Source organism: Desmodus rotundus, chromosome 6 (assembly GCF_022682495.2).
Source record: "Desmodus rotundus isolate HL8 chromosome 6, HLdesRot8A.1, whole genome shotgun sequence".
In the NCBI taxonomy this organism is placed as follows: domain Eukaryota; kingdom Metazoa; phylum Chordata; class Mammalia; order Chiroptera; family Phyllostomidae; genus Desmodus; species Desmodus rotundus.
This window is the reverse complement of record NC_071392.1, coordinates 122040434-122059625: the sequence shown is the minus strand read 5'-3', so window position 1 is coordinate 122059625 and position 19192 is coordinate 122040434. Positions and strand designations below refer to the sequence as shown.

Genomic DNA, 19192 nt, shown 5'->3' with positions numbered 1-19192 from the left:
TCACTTGGCATTTCCTCAGGAGGCACGCTCCAACCCTGCTTTCTCTCCAGTACCCTATAATATCCATTTCTTAAAAGGACACCAGTCAGACTGGAGTAGGTCTCAGCCAAACAGCTGCAATTAAATTTTTCTCTTTATTTTATCTTCATTTTATCTCTTTAAAAAGTGTTAATTCCCAAATATCGTCACATTTTGAGGTACTGGGGGCTTGGGCTTTAACACACAAATTTCGGCGGGGCACAATTCAGCCCATAACACCTATCAAAGGAACTTACTCAAATGGTCGCTGATTTTTCTCAGTTAACAAGAAATTCATAGGTAGGTTGATCAGGGCTGATGCAGCCATTCAAGTAAGGCTGGGCACCCCTCCTTCCTGCTCTGGTCTCCTCAGGGCGCAGCTCTCACCGTCAACCGCAGGATGGCGGTTGCCAGTCTGATGCGCATCGTGTCCAGGTTCCAGGTAGGGAAGGAAGAAAAAACAAGGATGTCTATTTACATCTCACAGGCCAGAACTGTGCCACTTGGGCACTCCTGGCTGCAGGGCAGGCCGGGGAGGAGAGTATTTTTAACTGTATACATTGGTACCCTGGTCCAAAATCACAGCTACATCAGAAAGGAGGGAAGGGGAACTGTGTTCCGCACATGTTGCTGGCCACAGACGTGGCTGTGGAGATTCGGAACCCAAATCTATAGTTTGAATCCTGTCTATACCACTGATCAACTGTGTGACCTTCAGAAAATGCGTTTACTACACAGCTTTCGGAGTATTAAATGATGGCAATTATGCCTGACCTGCAGAATCACTCAGAGAATTAAGCAGGGCTGCATTCATTTCTAGGCCCAGGGCACACTACCCTGGGATAGTGTGCTAGGTGTGGGGCCCAGTCTCACAGTACCTTGAAAAATCACAACATTCTAAAGTACAACCAAGCCACCCTGTCAAGACTCCAAAGTATCAAAGCACTGACTCCATTTGTGTACCATGTGACTTTTTACATTTCCTGATCCACAGGGTGGCCCGGGAGACCACAGCCTACCACGTGTGGAGTGGGGGGGAGGGGGGTGTGTGTAGGGAGGCTTCCTCTCTGACGGTCTGACGCCTGACATGCGGGCAGGAAGCCCTGACTCACTATAGCGCTTGTGCTCCTTGCATTGTATTCCTTCTGCAATAAAATAGCTGCTTTCACCTCCAGGAGTAAATGGGCAGGAATTTCTCTTGCGATATTCGAGACCAGAAACCCTGTTCAGAAGTGAGGTACACCTTCCAGGTGAGGCAAGCCTTCGCCTCTCCAACGAAGCTGGAACAGCTTTGCTTGGGTAAAAAGTGGAATTTTTTTAGGTTTTTAAAAGGTGTTGACCACTGAGTGAGCAAATGGGCTCCTCCTAGTTCTCAATCTTGATGTAAAAGCTACTGGCCTACCATACTCATACATTCAAGCTGGGAAAACAAAAATTAACATGTAATAGAATGGCTCGGGAGAGCCTGATGCAGTCAGTCACTTTCAGGATAGGTATTAATACCCAAATCATCTTTGCTTTTAAGTTTCCGCCTTTCCCTCTGGTTGCCGCACAAGAAAGCTCCGTGTGTTACTTATGACAGATGAGAGAGGAACTTTAACCAGTTACTTAGAAATTCTGTCAAAGGGAATAAAAAATGGACAGAATGAGGCCAGACTTAAGATTCTCAGAGGACCTCACAGGTCCAAAAAGACAAAATAAAAGGAAATATTCTCTGACCGTATTTCTAAAGTGCTATTGTGAAATATTTTCTCAGCAGCTGTAATAACTAAACTGTAATCCTTCTAAATGTTGTCTCCACTCAAGTTTGAATAATGATATATCTAATAATTAACATCCTTAGCCAGCAGTTTTTCAACACAAAGTTAAAAGAAATTTGCTACATGAAAAAGATGCCAATTGTGAAGAAGAAACCTCTTAAACATGACTAACATGACAAGCTTGGGGACAAGGGCACAGTAAGTACTGTCACAGCCACTATTTTCGTAAGAGTCAACTGACATCAGGAATAAAATGCTCCCTCCTACCTTGGGAACTAAAAGATGCTCTTAAAACCAACATTCAGCAGAATATATTCCTTCAATTAATAATAACTCCCTCCTTTTCTCTATTTGGCACCGATATATTCACAGGTCATTTTGAAAATAAAATGCTACAGAAAATAAATTCAAAGCATTTTTATGTTACCCAGAGTCCTACTTAATAAAATAATCTGATTAAATAAGTGCTCTTTTGCTCTACATGTCCAGCCAAGTTTCAAATAAAGAAATGTCTCTGATTTAGAGTTCTAACACACTATAAGAAAAATAAGCATAACTTGATTAAAATTGAACTCATAAACAGAACAAAACAGTGTGAGAGTGTGCCCACCAGGCATAAATGGTAACCTAATCTTTAGAAAAATGCCTCATCTGGTTCTAGTATACTAATAAATTACAGTATCAGAATTTCTGTTAGCAGAAATAATGAATATAGAGTTTTCAAATTAATGATCATCTTTCCAAATTGATCACTGTGCTACTTCCCAGGGACCCGTGTAAATAATCATAGAATACTTTTTCCTTCTGTAATAAGTCTGCAGATGGCTTCCATTTATTAAGCATGGCACCTCTTCTGCTTATTCATCGGATTGCTCTCCTAATTTTCCCGGCCTGCAGAATTGCAATAATGGCATTTAGTTATTCATTCATTTAAAACACACTGATTTAGTCTCTCATATCCACCAGATTCTTTCTTTCCCTGAGAAAGTCCTACTGTGGCTAATATTTGCACACCACTCAACAGGAGGACAGACGTGGGGCCCACAACCTGGAGCTGCAGTCAAGGGAGGCTTTTTGGAGAAGATGGCAACTGTGCAAGGTCTGTAAAGGCCTGCAGGGCTCAGCCAGCTGAAGAAGGTTGGGTGCAAAGTCAGCAAAGGCACTGTGGCCACAGACTTTAGGTTCTTATAATTTTAATATAGTTTGGTATAGGTGGCACAAATTAAGGTATTGAAACTTCATTGTGGAAGTTCGGCCATGGATGGCTTCTATTTGGCAAATTAGAGAAATTGAATTAAGTCCTTTTGTTTAATTAATTAATTAATTAATATTTTATTGTTCGATTACAGTTGTCTGCATTTAAGTCTTGAAAGCAATAGGGATTTGCTGAAGCATTTTATAAGCAATGATATAATAAGATTTGTTTTGTGCAAATTACTTTAGCTGAGTACGAAGAATGAAGCGGCAAAGATGTAAACTTATAAAGTAGCTGTTTATTTGTCTATCTCTTCTGTAAACCCCTGAGGACAAGAGCCCTCACTGGCTATTACAGTACTTTATACTGACTTAAAAACCAACAGAATACATGAATGATAAAAGGAATGAGAAAGAGAGTACAATAGGGAGACTGACTGAAAGGTATTGGAACAATCAAGACATGAACCACAAAGGACATAAACTTGGGCAGTGGCAGGCAATAGGAATGAAGAGGAGTGAACGGAAATGCAAGATATTAATGGATAAATGCAACAGGCTGGTGACCTGTTGCATGGAAATTTAGAACCCAGGATGAGACATAGGTTTGGAGTGAAGTTGAGGCTTCTGTTTTGGACATGCTGATTTGAACATACCCATTGAACTTCAATGTTAAGATCTCTAGCAGGCAACTAGATACAACTGGACCTTAGATAAGAGGTCAGGAATATAGGAGCATCAGTGATTAGGTGGTTATTCAAATGGCAGAAGTGGATGAGTTATCTCATGCAGAAAGAGGCTATAGAGTGAGAAATTCAAGAACAATGTAAAGACCTCCAAAAAATACCATTTTAATGACTGGGTTGTAGCCAAGAGGTTTATGAAGCTCTGCCTCTAACATATGAAAATATAGAATGGACAAGAAAGCTCCTGCAGTCAGGGACTTCAGAAGCCTAGCAGGGTAATAGCAAAAATGAATTAGTCTAGCACAATCACTTCCGGCTGGAGAAGTGATGTGACTGCCCCACTGCCACCAACTCAGAGAATTCACACAGCAACAGTTTGCTAACAGCTAGTGTCTTGGTGTCTTACACCATAAAATTTGAGGGTAAGAAGCGATGAACTCTAATATTCCTTTCAGCAGTATGAGTTTATGATTCTAATCAAGTTTCATTGCTAGTTCATTCAGGCCAAGTACACAGACCAAACAGAGCAGTCTTCACCTTTTCAAACAACAGGGCCAAGAAAACAAGAGAATAAATGAGCCTGAGATCTCGGAGTCTGCCTGCCATGGTGCACAAATGGGAAAATACAGCTTGTTCGTTCCTTCTCAGTGATGCTAATGATTCAGTTAAATTGACTTCTTTGAAGGAAAATTACTGTTAATAACCTTCATTTCTTCCTAGTCTCACCCCCTAGGTACCTGGCATTTTAGATAAAATATTTTCATAAGATACTAAAAGCAAAGAAATTATATCTAAGGTATCTAACACCATGTTGACAGACTTTCTGAATCCCTTCTCTCTCTCCTGTCTATAACCTACACTTTTGGTTCTTTGATAAATACATAATGTTTCCCGCTCTATGCATTTCCCAAGAAACACAATCCATTCCAAATAAACTTAAAAAATTGTTTAAGTTACTCGAAGACCCACCACAAATATCACTGATCCCAGCCATGTGGCATTATAGAACATTCCCAACTTCAATTTAGATATAATCATCGTAGCTGCAGTTTTCTTTTGTTTGTCCACAAAACCAGACCACAGGCTTCACACCCTGACTTGACCTCTCAGCCACGCACACCTCTGCTCTAGAATGGCAGTTGGGTGGAGGCTGCCACTTGCCTCCCCAGACCTGTTCACCATCCTTCTCCACCCCTGCCTCCTCTCCCTTGCCCTCTGGCTTCTGTCTGGGTTTAGCTAATGGAAGGTACCAGCCAGAGTTTGAGGGGCAAGAGGACAGTGAGGAGACCTACATATTTCCCTGCTGCCTCCCTGCAGCGACATTACAGGCTGTGTCTCTCTACTCTACAAAGTACACAGCTCTGGGGGACAGCCCTTCTTGACTCCCCATCATTGCTATGTCCCTCTTCAGCACTCACCCTGGTTGTGTTCCTTACATTCTCAAAGGAAGTCATTTGTAAACTGTAGAACACTATAACATTTCCATGAGCAAAACCTAGTAGAGACTTTTTTGAGTATGCAAGGTTTCAATGCCAAGGAAATATGACTGAATCCTACCATATTTCTACAATTCACAGTGTGCTATAAAAATAAATATGCAGAAGGCATACAATCAGAATCTGAATATCATTGCCAACCAAACCAGAATTTTTCTTAAAAATGGGCGTCTGGAGAAATAGATGAAAGAAACAAATCCATCTTTGAAAACAGAAACAATATTTCATTTCCTGCTATTTATCCATATCAAGATTTACTAGGGGTGATTCCAAATCTTTCAATAGCTATTGCAAAATTCTAAAAATAAATAATTCATTTCTTATTATTGATAGCAACTATGGTTATCGAAATTGTCACTTCTGAAAATAGTAGGAAACCAGTGACCTAGATTTTCTACATTTTTTCTTCTACCTTCCTAAATGAAAATACAGTGTAGTTTCTAACTTACATAGCCCTTTGTCTGTATATCGCTTCTAAATATCATGAAAATTAACTTCGGGTATCTATGAAATAGTAAAACTCAGTAAGATAGCATTATCTCTAAACCTTTGAATGCTCTAAGCAAAAGGTAAAAGATTCTTCAATAATTAAGTATTTGGAAGTCTAAAGCTATAAATATACCTGCACAGAATTTTTAGCAATGAAATTAACTTGATTTTTCCAGTTCATTATCAACCCTATTGGCTGTGCAGATGAAGCCTCACTTCTGTGACCACATATTCAGGGGTGCTTATGACATGTCCCAGCGTCAGGGGACTCCGTTTTCACAGCTTACCAAAGTGATTAAAATACAGACTTCCAACTTTGATTCTACAAGTCTCTCTTTGCTAAACTGTTTTTAAATGAGCCTCTTAAATGGTAAACTCCTTTTGATTAAGTATTGTATTTTCAAAGAATTTGAAGGACATAGGCTATTTCCAAAGTCATTTCCTGATGTACTGTATATAAATGAAATCTGATTGAGTTGGCAAAGCAATGGAACAATGTGGGACATGCTTCAATTAGAGGATATGTTCACAATCTAAGGTTCCATGAGACAGAAATTTCATGGGGAACTTCTTCAAAGGCAGTTTGGCAGTGTTCTCTCTCAATGTGAAATGTGCATATCCTTTCAACCAAATAATTCTCTTCCTATGAACTAAGCTACAAGAAATTCTCACACATGTGCACAAAAATCTATGCACAAAGATCTTCAATCTTTCAGTTTGCAACACTGAAAATAGGAGAATGGCTGAGTAAAAGAGGGTGCATCAATACAACCAAATTTCACATTATGTTAGGAAGAAAAAGATAACTAGTATACTGACATGAAAAGATCTCCACAGCATACACTGAGGTGGACAAAAGCAAGTTCCAGAAAAATGTATACAGTAGGATCCAGTTTATGTAATAAGAAGAGGACAGTATATATGCTTATGTATGTAAATGCACAGAAAAGGAGGAGGAAAGAGGCGCTCTAAGCTGTTGCCAGTGGTTATATCTGGGTATGGGTGTAGGTGGGAAAGAGTATTTTACATTTTGCTTCAGTATTTTTGCATTATCATTTCAATGGGAACATATTAATGTACCACATACATCATTTTAAAAAACAATGAAAATTTAAAATCAATAGCAATTCTAGGGGCCTGTGGTAATTTGTCCAGTGAGGGTGCATCAGCAGATGTAAGAGAAACCCATCCAAACCCCACCTGGAGAGGAATTTCACTTTTCAAGTGATCCGATGGGGCCTCTCGTTTAAAAGCCAAAGGCAAACGCCTCTGCCAAGTAACTGCACATGGAGACACTAACCTACCGGAACATTCCACACGCCCAAGACAAACCCAACACCCACCAAAGAGCAATGGGGACACTCTTGGACTGGTGAGACCAAATCAATGACGTAGGCAAGAGACTCTCCATGTCCCCATAATTAAAGTCACCCGCTTCATACTTAAATGTTCTTATTTTAAATGGGCACCAGGAAGTAGAACAGAAAACCAAGTTCTGCCTCCCTCAGCTAACATCTTAGAAAAATGAAAGAGGAAACAAACAGGCAGAAAGGCAGAATCTGAAATTTATGTGCACTGGAAGTAAATGGCTATAACAACCTTTGCAAAAATTTAACAGGAAAAAAACAAAAGCATGAATAACGAAGACATCATGCTTACTTGCAGACGAAACTACTGGCATTTTCTAGTACACAGTGTTCCAAGCACTTACAGTTGACAAAAGGCTCAAAATGGGAGCTCATGGGCCAAATTCATTCCAAAACTGTGTTTTGTTTGGCTGGCCACTCCATGGGCTGGCACGTTTGTTTTCATTTTAATTATTCCTAAACATTTTAAAATAAGATCTCACACTTAAATAAATCTGGATTTCTTGCTTCTCTTGAAAATGTAGCCGTGCCGGCAACTCTGAGCCCCCTGCCCACCTGGCAGAAACCTGGCAGACCTGCAGGGCAGCTGCTCCCGGGGAAGGGACATGGGGGGAGCTCTAATGGCCACAGCAGCCCCCACCATTTCCCTCAGGTCTTGGACACCTGGGCAGCTGCATATTGCTTACCTGACCTTTCAAGAAATCAGACTCTGCCATACCCTGATCACAACCATGAGGAATCTCACCAGGTAAAAGCTGGCCCTCCAGAAAACAAATTATTTTTTCAGGCTCCCCCACAGCAGCACGTAGTAACCTCCCTCACTCAGCCTTCAGGCCCGTGCAACTACAGAAACCAAAGTACCTAGAATTCGATGAGGACACGCGGCTTTAACCTCAACTTCCTATTTCAATTCCACTTCACAGCAGAATTGCCAGAAGCTTCTCAGTCATATCTCAGCCCAGTCACTTCAAATAATGGTCACAGAACTTTTTATTGTAACAAACGTTTTGGCAGCATGCAGTTTGGTGGCAGGTAACACAGCACAGTGGTTAGAAGTTGCAGTTCTCGTGTCAGTCAACCTAGGGTTGAACCCCATCCCTAACTTTAACTCCTTGAAGTAACTTGACCTACCCAAACCTCAGTTTCTCCAAATGTAAAATGGAGATATTAACCACCGAAAAAAGCTGTTGGGAGGATTAAATGATGGGACACACTGTAAGTGTTCAACAGATAGATGCCTGTTGTTTTGTCACTGTTGTTGCTATTACTACATAAAGCAGAGAAGTTCGGTGCTCCCCCTGAAGCTCTGCGGGAAACCGAGAGCCACAAAGCCTCCTCCTAAACATCAGAGATCCCCAAATCATTCTAGTGGATGCCTCTCTCCTTCTAGGCCTAAATGGCTTAGCCAGGCTCTTTTGAAAGCCTATCTGGGAGATACAGATGCTCTGGAGGTAGCATTTGGCTCGCTGAGGTTTTGAGGCAGTTAGGGACGAGTTAGTGTTAGGTCCCTCTGTCCAACTGCGGTCAGGGGGTTAGGCAAGTCCAGAGGAAGATCTGGCACATCAGAGTGGCTCTAAAAGGTGACCGAACTCTTAGTACTTGTTGGGGGGGGGGGTGCTAAAGTGTCCCTTATTAGAATTTTTATAGGAGTTGACTAGCCCATTTTGTATGGCTAAGTCAATGGCATTTGTCCCCATAGAGGAGGAGAGTGGGAGGATGAGCAGGGATACCAGTAGTATTCCCAGGGGAAGGACTAATAGCAGTTGTAGCAACAGCAGTAGTAACACAAGAGCCAGCATCATTCATAGTGCAGGGCCGGGCACTTTTTGCCCTTTTGGGTCATTCTGTTTACAGATGGGACAACTGAAGCTGGGAGTGGATACCCAGGGTCACACAGGGAATATACAACATAGTCAAAATTCGAGCTAAGGTCTGGCCTGATTCCAACACCTGCCGGTCTCAGCAACTTTACACTGCTGAGAGCAAGCCCACAGTGAATGCCCCACTTTGCCACCCAACTACCTCCACGAGGAAGTGTTTCTAGAGCAGCTGTCCTCTCCCTCAAGCGGGTACAAACCCCCTTTCAATCTGGTGAATTCTATAAACCCTTCTCAGCCTAATTTTTTAAATGCATAAAAGCAAGTACAAAGGAAGCCAATTATACTGAAATATCAAAATAATTTTTGAAGCTGGCATGAGGTAATATATGTGCTTCTGTTTCAACCCATTAAATGGCAAGATCAGCAGTAACTCTACAACCTGTCCTGTCATATGAAAGTAAGTGAAGATAAATAAGTAATTCATTCGCCAGCTATGTTCATGGACCCACCAAACTCTGGAGGTGAAGAACTCCTGTTCTGAGGGACAGAGTAAGATGTCAATCTGCTGGTCTGTGATCTCTTCTCTCTGGATGAGCTGCTTAAAATTAATTACTTTGAGTTCCTTTCTTCCTCCTGTTCTAAAGAAATGGCTACTTCTTTGTTCATGTTAGGGAGCCAAAAACATCCTTTAATTGTTCAAGAGAAAAAGAATGCTTTAAGAAAGGCAATGTATCTTTTCTTTTCCTTTTCTTTTTTTTTTTTATCCTCACCGAGGACATTTTTTCAAGGCTTTTAGGGAGAGAGGAAGGGAAAGAGAGAAACATCAATGTGAGAGAGAAGCATGATTGGCTGTCTCCAGAACATGTCTGGACCAGTGATCACACACACCCAGACGGGGCATTATATGAACCCCGGATGCGGGATTCTACACGCCCCAGACCAGAGATCAAATCTGCATCCTAGGTATGTGCCCTGATGGGGAATCGAACCTGCAACACATCAGTGATTGAACAACACTCCAAACAACTGAGCCACACCTGCCAGGGCAAGACAGGGTATCTTAAAGTGATGATTTGCCTGGCCCAAGGGTGGCTCAGTAGCTAGAGGTGGAATTTCCCAGTCCTCAGCACACCAAAGGATTATGGGAGAAGAGCTGTGAAGGAGACTCCCTATCAAGGGCACAAGATAACACTATCTTGTTGTCACATGTTGTGCAACCTTCTCTTTGAAGGTTTTACAGGTGGTAGGCAAGAGAGATGTTCAGAGAAAAAACTACTTCAGATTGGTGTCCCTTTCAACTATTTTGATTCCACAAAGAAAAGGAAAGAAAAAGTAGATGGGGTCCATGCATGGAAAATAAAAACTCTGCTGGTCATTCATCCTCTTGTACATAAGGATCTCCTAGCCCAGGGGTGTCAAACTCATTTTCACCGGGGGCCACATCAGCCTTGTGGTTGCCTTCAAAGGGCCGAATGTAATTTTAGGACTGTATAAATGTAACTACTCCTTAACTGTTAAGCGAGAGCTCCGTGCTGCTGCTGGGTAGAAACAAGGTGCCGGGCCGGATAAAACAAGGTGGAGGCTGGATTCGGCCTGTGGGCCTTGTGTTTGCCACCTGTGTCCTAGCTGTGATTTCAAAGGTAGGGCATTGCTGCTTTTGTCTCTTCAATGAAATTGGGTTCCACGTTCAGCATGTGAAAAGCATCCAAAGGCATGAGCTTCCAGCTAGCCTTTTAGAAGTGGGATTTGAGGGTGGTTGATGCAAACAAGTGAAATGGCATTAAAAAGAAAAGTGACCCACCCTGAGGTGATTTTTTGAAAATAGCTTTAATTCCAATAAGGAAAATGCAAACTTTTCACTCAACTAATCAATAACGCATTATCACCTGGCTTTACTTCCACTAGGGGTAAAAATAAACTCATTTTCATATTTGTTTAGCTAAAGTAGGGGTCCCCAACCTCTGGGCAGCAGACCAGTACCTGTCCAGGACTGTTAAGAACAGGGCTGCACAGCAGGCGGTGAGCTTGAATGTAATTGATTTCAATCATCCCAAAACCATCCCCCCCACCACATCTGTGGAAAATTTGTCCTCCAGGAAATCAGTCCCTGGTGCCAAAAAGCTTGGGGACCACTGAGCTAAAGAACCACAACCTCTGAATATACCAAAAAACCCTTATATCCTTCTAAGGCATAACTAGATGAATAATCTTACACCTTGAGGAAGTATTTCTCCTTTAAAAGGGGGAGGCTTCATCAAAAGGAAAACTATTAAACAGAAAAACAAATATACAGGAGGGTTAAGAAAGACGTACACAAGGTCATTACATTTCCGGATTATTACAGGGAGATAGAAAAGTGCAGGATACACAGCACTGAGACTTAAGCAGTATCCTCACAAACACAGTTAACATTTACACACCGACAGCAAAACCACAGAAAGGCCCTGCTGTCAACTACTCGCCACGCAAAGCTATTTATTTCTCCATAGGTGGATGTCTTTTTGACAGACACTGATAAGGCCTACAAGTTCACATAATAAGGTGAAAAGCAACTATTTTAGAAACTTCAGTCTGGACATGAAATACCAACGATGATCATTAAAGCAGCTCCATTAGTCCTTGACCTCATTCTGCACATCAAATGCAGAAGTTCTTGTTTTCACAGAACTCACCGTGATAGTTTATTAAAAACCTGGGTCGTCAGTGCTAACATGCTACTTCATCCTTGATAAGTGTTCACAAGCGACGAAAATCTGGCCACCATCTCCTAAATAATTTCAGTTTCAAAGAATATTTTTGCTTTCCAAAAAATATTTGAGTTCACTATTAAGGGCATTTGTGGAGAACATGAGAAACATGTAATCTTTCTTTCCCATGACTATATTACTGAAATGATCCAAAATGATAAAAATTATTCTCAACATAAGATTTTTATATTAAAAAATTAAATGAACTCGGCAGCCAATTATTAATGTATTTTTAAATAATCCAGAAACATTATTCATTAAGTATGATATTTGAGTGTGCAGGCTACATCTGAAAGTGTAAGGATAAAAGTGCAGACACAGAGTCAAGAAGCTAAGTTCACTTATAATCACATCCTTTCACAAGTTAGTTAGAGAAGTGATCAGCCCAAGAACAACCACACAGCAGCACTAAGGCTCAATTTCACCTCAATTTTAACTTGGACGGAGGGTGCGTTAGTGGTGAATATTCGGCAAGCACTTAGTGATCATTTCAATTCTTAATAAATCCAACCCCCAAATGGACTTAGCGGTATCCTAGGAAAATACCATGATCATTTGGATTGCCAAATATAATGGGTCCACGTTGTCAAAATCAGCAGTTTACACATTCATCTAAAGGCAGTTGGATGTGTTCTCAGGACCGGCACCGTGGGCACTGGCTAGGTCTCTGCTGGGGATGAAAGAGTCCAGAGATGACACAGATGTTTAAAAAGCCGCTTCTGCAAAAGCTTCTCAGTAACCCTTAATACTTTTTCAACTCCCACTTTTCACTATCTCATAATACAAAAAAACACCACCGCGAGATTCCACGGCATAGGAGTAGTTTAACATCACTCACATTTCAGGCACAAAAATATGAAACTTAGAGAAGAGTGTTTTAGAACAAAGCTATTCTGCGTGGGTGTGCATTTGTAAAATAAAGGTAGTATTATCCCGACAGATATAAATGTGTACCCACAGATCAAACGGAGTCCTGAAAATTCTGTTTTGACAGTTACTTGCAGAATCGCATTTTCACCACTGATTAACTCAAGACTGGGTAATCAAAACTACTTTCGGATGGTTGAGCAATAATATAGTTGGAGGGAAGTGTAATCGCTAATCTAATACAGGGTACCTTTAGCCGCGTCATAATATATTACATGAAAAGGGTTACTCATTCTGGCAGCAAAAGTGTCATGCACATAAAAATGACAATTAACAATTCTATTCCATTTAAAAAGTGGATTTTTATGAAAACAGGTGTTCTCCCCAGATGGCAATCATGCATTAAACTTCTATAGTTCAAAAGGAAGATGACATAATAAATTAAAACACCAGCTGCAAATACGTAAGACTGCCCTACGAAAAACAGCATTCTAGATTACATAACTGGGATAATGGAGATGAAAGCGCAAGCCCCTGTCCAGCTTGATATTTATTCTTTTGCATGATGCTGTAACTTAGGCCACTGAAGTATGAAGAGTACATAATATTAGGTCCTAGGTTAAAGCACATATTTTTTTAAACCAAAAGTCTTGAAAAATTAAAGGGATAAAGTTAAAATGTTACACACACACACACATTTTTTCTTTCTAAGTAACACAGTTCCTTAGACACTTTCTTAAACCTCCTTGTAGGCTGCCCAGGTAAAGTCACTAGTTGCTTTTCTGGGTCCTGTTTACTTCACGAATCTGATTTCTCTTTAAAGGGGAAGCTCAATTCTAACTTAGATATTATACAGCTGACTATGTCTGATGACATTACTGCCAACCAAACAGAATTATTAAACGGCTATCTCCACATACACATGATTTATAGACTGCCATGCATCCCATTTATGGTGAAAACGGAGACCTCTCAATAAATGTTTCAGCCAAAACTAAACTCAAACACCTGCTTTAGAACAATAGTTAGAACCACTACAAGAGCTTTCTTTTTTTAAATTGAGAGTCATCTCTCAAATACATATTTTATGAAAATATCATGGAAATTTGCATTTTTCTTGATAAATTCTAGTTTTGCGAGTCTAGACAAAGTTGTACTCGGACACACTTGGAAACTGGCGAACGTTATATTCCCATACTTCTATACATTACTGCCTACGAAGTCTAGAGTCACAAAGACTATACTAAATAAACAGGGTCTAATTAGCTCAGCAAAAGACAACTTTAACGTTCTGAAACTAAGATCACCTTTCATTTCCATCACTGGCATGCTTTCAAGAGGCCCGAACACTAACCTCAACGTGGGCTGGCCTGTCAGTGTTGTTTTAAGTGGAAATGGTCAGTCATCTATTATTTTCCCAGAAGAGGTAAGAAGATCCACACGCATACACAATTACAGGCGTTGCACAGTGCCAACTATTTCCAACCAAAATAATCACATACACGTCGGGCCGAGCTATTTCTAGTCAAAAGCGGTGAACGTCTGGACGGAGTCTGAGGAAACCCAGTAGGCGACGATTGCAGGGCAAGAGGGTAGCAGCGGGACCCCGGCCCCCTGCGCGCACAGGAAGCCAGGCACCCCGCACCTGCACAGACTCTCTGGCAGGGCATCCGGGTGCGCGCGCGCGTCTGGGACGCAGCCACCCGGACCAGAGAAGCCCGGGGGGCCCCCCGTCAAGCAGGCGGGCGCAGCCTCCGGCGGGACCCGAAATGCCTTCTCCTACCTGTCACTTTGCCTGGAACTGCTGCCGCGGATGCAGCCACGGCCGCCGCCTGAAGCCCCCGAGTGTGTGCGCGCGTGGGTGCGCGCGTGGGTGTATGAGATCTTGTTAGCGGTGCAGCTCACTTACTGCTCCCGGCGCCACCGCCCCCTCCCCCAATGAGAGCCGGTCGCCAAGCCCCCTCTGGGCTCTCCCGGCCCCGCCCTCCCGCCTGCCCCCGCCCCCCACTCCCGCCGCCCCGCCTCTCCGCCTCCCGGGCGCGCGGTCCTTACCTCTGCGTAGGGCGGGGGTCTCCGAGGGCTCCTCCGCGAAGCGGCGGGCAGTGCCAGTTCTCTTCACCTGCCTGGCCGCCAGGCTTGGCGTGTCCGTGGCTCCCGGCCCCTCCGCTCCTCGGTAGCCCGCCGGTCCCCCCTTCCCAGCCCCCGAGTCTTCCTCCCTGTTCTCGCCTCCCGGCTCCAAAGCCCGAGCTGTCGCCTCGCAGCCCCAACCTGCCCAGGCTACGGAGCATGCCCAGTGCGGCGCGCCCGGGCTGGGCTGGGGGTGGGCAGGGGCCGGGCCGGCCGCCCGGCTGCCGCGAGCCTGCGGGGCGGGGAGGTGGTACCCGGCGGGGAGCGAGAGCAGCCCAATGGCCCGGGCCGGCCGCCTGGGTCGGTTTGTGGGCTGAGTTGGGAGAAGGTGGGTGGGGCGTCTGGGGAAGCTGCCGAGCTGCACGCTCCTCGAGGGTCTCCCGGGCCGACCCCCGGACCTAGCGCTGCGGCACGTGCCCCTGGCCTGGAGTCGAGTACCCAAAGGGTGTTGCTGGGCGCAGACCTTGTGGGGAGTGGCACCCTCTCCTTGGGAGATCCGCAGCCTCCAGTGGACCTTGGGGCGTGGGTGGATGTAAAGACTGGAGGGGTGTCAGGACTGGCGAAAACTGGTGACCCAAAGCCGTTGGGGGGAGGGAGTGTTTATTAATTTGGTTTGATAAACAAATAAAGCGCTTACATCGGCACTGTTCTAAATGCTTTTTATTTTTGTAACCCTTAAGTCTTCCCAAACTAGAACTACTGTTATCTCTCTCTCTCTCCCTCTCTCTCTCTCTCTCTCTCCCTCTGTGTGCGCGCGCGTGTTTGTCTTTCCTCCAGGCTTAAACTGAGCTACAGAGAGATGAAGTGATTCCAAAAAGTCTTGCAACCTCTGAACGCAATCCCCGCAGACTTTGGTCCCTAGGATGCTGGGGCGCTGCTCCAGCCAGTTGCCGGCTCAACCCTGCCCTGCAACGGCCGCCAGGTGACTGCAAACCACCCTGCCATTCAGACCCTATGGAGTTCAGGCTAGCATCATCTCCCCCTTTGTGTGGACCCTCCTGATGCGCTACTCCCGGACTCCCAGGAGGAATCCCTCCTCTCCACTCCCACCACCCCTCCTCCCAGCTGGCGGCCACCAAAACCCGGAGACGTGGCACCTGCGCATTGGGGACTGGGGCCATGCTCGCAGCTGCACTGGGCATGCTCAGCCGCCTGAGCAGGTCCGGCTGGCCAAGAGGAAAGAGTGAGGCTGGCCACTCCTGCAGTGTGGGGAATGGAGGGGCAATGTGTGCGCAAACAATAGTCCCTGCTCCAAGGGGGCAGAGTCAATTGTAGATGCAAAAGACTTGTTCTCCTGATACATCCTGGACTTTTCCAGGCTGGGCAAAGCGGGAATGGAGGTGGGGTAGCAGGATCAAAAGTTTACCAATGGGACATCCTTCACCAGGAGGGGCTCAGGACCCAATGACAACTACCCAGCTAAAAGCTGCGATTTTAGCTGAGCCCCGAAGCAATTCTTAAGCAGTTGAGCCTGTTTGCCTGTGAGAAAAGCCAAGAAAAATAGTCTAGACCAAGTTCCCCTGCCAGATCGGAAAGGAAATAAAGATCTCAGGGAAAGGCTGGGGGGCTTCTCACTGTTCAGGGGGTTTCAAGATGCAATGATGTTGAGTGGTGATGCCGGGGTGTTATGGCAGCCCTTCTCAGACCATAATGTGCACTCGAATCTGCATTTTATCTTGTTAAAGCGCAAATTTTGATTCAGGAGGTCTGGGGTGGGGCCTGAGATTCTGCATTTCTAAGCCCCCATGTCATGCTGATGTTGCCAATCTTCAGACCAGACTTGGAGTAGCAAGAGTGTAGGGCCTGTTCTCTGTTTTATATTTAAGGCAGCCATAGTTTAGAAAGGCTAAGCAACTCGCCCCAGATCACTCTGCCAGTAAGCAGTATAGCTAGTTTCAAATCCAGTTCTCCAGTACTTCCTGGATGTGTTCCCAACTCCCTGAACCCATAAACAGATGAACTAGAAGCTGCCATCTATGTGACTTGACTTTTTTACCAGTTGGATTTAATTGAGTACATAGGACAGCCAGACATATCCATTGGCCTCTGCTGTGTTAAAACCACACCAAAACTTAATGACCTAAAACAACTATGTATTAGCTCACAATTCTATGAATCAGCAATTAGGATTGAAGTCAGCACAGCAATTCTGTTTTTTATCTACCGGGTCCACTCCTGTAGTTGTAGACATGTGGAGCTTGGAGCCTCAAGCCAAAGTTAGGATGGTAGGGTGTTCTCTCCGTATTGCTTCTTCACATGGTGTGCTCCTGGTTCCCAGCAGCAAGGGAAGCCAAGCCCCAATTTAAAGTACCATTTCATATATCCTTTTGCTTATGTCCTATTGACCAAAGACAGTGCACAAAAAGGGCCATATGCTAAGTCTGACAAGCTCGGAGGAAGCCTGTGTGACAGCCTTGCAAACTTGGAGACCTAATGTAACCGCAGAGGATGGTCTGAAGTTGAAAACTTTCTAACTAAAAGCGGGTCATGGTGGACAGTCATGTCCAAGGCTGAAATCTTCCCTGACAGAAGTCAGTCTTCACCTTACTTGAGCCTGTCTGTTGTCTTTTTGCGTCTATGATAACATTCCCTTGGAATGTCAGGATGACTTCCCTTTTTCCAAACCCCTGGGGCACAATCACCGCACCAGAGCAGAGACCACAGATCCCCTCCCTGTTATTGTTATCTTGTTCATTGTGGACTGTTAACGCTCCTTTGTAACAGAAGTATGTTTATATCATTTGACTTTTTATCCAATCCCAGAGGTTCCCCTGCTTTGCTTTCTCCCACCTCCCTAATCTAGCACCAATGGATTTCACGTGACCCACTTACGGTTCCTCAGTCCATTGAGGTTTTGCTTCCTGGCAATTGTCACCAGTCTGGCGCAAATAAACTCAAAAGTTCTCTACAGGCTTGAATGTTTCTTACATTGGCAAAAGCCACATGGCCACATTCAGATTCAAAGCATGAAAAAAATAATAAACCTCATTTTTTTGATGAGAGAAGATGCAAAATAGAAAGATTGCCTCTCCCCCCCCAAACTACCATTCCATAAAACTAGACCTCCTGCCCTAGAGTTCACTCCAGGTACGGTAGATTAAGCCTATCTTTAATTTTACAAATGGACGAACCAAATCACAGCACCCTTTTGCTGTTATTGTTAGGACTTCAATCTAATACTGAGTTTATTCAGGAATCTCAATTCAGCGGGGTCTAAACATTAAATAGTAAACTTTTTTCCAAATGCTAATTTCAATTGGATTCTGCTTAAGTTCTGTTTCCCTCCCTTTAATTACATCTTAGACAGTCTTTCAGTTAACAAACAAAGTTTTAAAACCTTTTATAAACCAGGCACTATTCTTTGCCTGGGATAATGAGGTAAACAAAGGAGGTAAATCATTGCCTCTGTGAAGCTTAGATACTATCAGAGGAGACAGACAATGAACAGCATATTAAAAGTATACAACATCCTTATTGTTAAGAACTGTGGCGAAAGCAAAAGCAAAGGCCTTCCCAAGGTGCAACATTTGGGGGATTCTTGAATGAAGAGAAAGAGAGGCGAGTATATGAATGTGTGAGGAAGCGTTTCCAGCAGAGGGAACAGCAGAAGCTGTGACAAGAAAGTACTTGGCATGTTCAGAAATAGAGCGGAGGCCAGAGTGGCAGAGAGAGGCATGGAGTGGGTGCAGTCGGGGTCCCAGAGGCAGCAGTGGGCCTGACCATGGAAGACCAGCTATAGGACTTTGAACCCAATGGAAGATGAGATGTTAATCAGGGTGGTGACATGATCTGATCAGCAGTTCAGAGAGCTTGAATTGAGAATGTCCACAGAGCATACCAATGGCCAACAGACAGGAAAAGATGTTCAACATCACTAAGGATCAGAGAACTGGAAATTAAAGCCACAGTGAGATATCACCTCACACCTATCAGAATGGCTGTCATTGATAAGTTGACAAACAGCCCTGACTAGTGTGGCTCAGTTGGTTGGTTGTTGTCCTGCAAAGCAAAAGTTCTCCGGTTCGATTTCCAGTCAGGGCACACACCTGCGGTGCCAGTTCAGTCCCGGTCAAGGCGCATACAAGAGGCAACCAACCAATCAGTGTTTCTTTCTCACATCGATGTTTTTCTCCCTCTCTCTCTCCCTTCCTCTCTCTCTAAAAATAAATAAATAAAATCTTTAAAATCAATCAATCAACAAACAACAAGCATTGTCAAGAATGTGCATTGTTGGTTAGACTATAAACTAGTGCAGCTACTAAGTATGGAATTTCTTTAACATATTAAAAATATAACTGCCATATGACCCAGCAATTACACTTCTGGGTATTTATCCAAAGAAATTCAAAACACTAATTTGAAAAGATACATGCACCTTTATATTCACTGCAGCGTTATTTTCAGTAGTCAAGACTTGGAAGCGATGTAGGTGTCCATTGCTAGACAAATGGATAAAAAGATACATACACACATGTGGAATATTAGCCATAAAAATGAAATCTTGTCATGTGCAACAACATGGAAGGACCTAGAGGGTACTATGCTAAGTGAAATAAGACAGAGAAAGACAAATACCACATGATTTCATAAATATGTGAAATCTAAAAAAACAAAACAAATG

The 19192-nt window shown here is 43.5% G+C and overlaps 1 protein-coding gene across 9 annotated transcripts in view; it reads right to left on the bottom strand.

Annotated features, from left to right (window-relative positions):
* PLCB4 (phospholipase C beta 4) overlaps window positions 1-14779 on the bottom strand; it is a 397020-nt gene extending 382241 nt beyond the window's left edge. For 5 of the 9 annotated variants that reach the window (XM_053926118.1, XM_053926124.1, XM_053926125.1 and 2 more), the window contains exon 1: window positions 14497-14779. The gene's annotated coding sequence lies outside the window, so the exon portion shown is untranslated. Of the gene's footprint in view, window positions 1-14227; window positions 14387-14496 lie in introns of those variants that run through there. The other 4 variants (XM_053926122.2, XM_053926128.2, XM_053926129.2 and 1 more) reach the window with 1 other exon arrangement.
* Between the last annotated feature and the right edge of the window lie 4413 nt (window positions 14780-19192).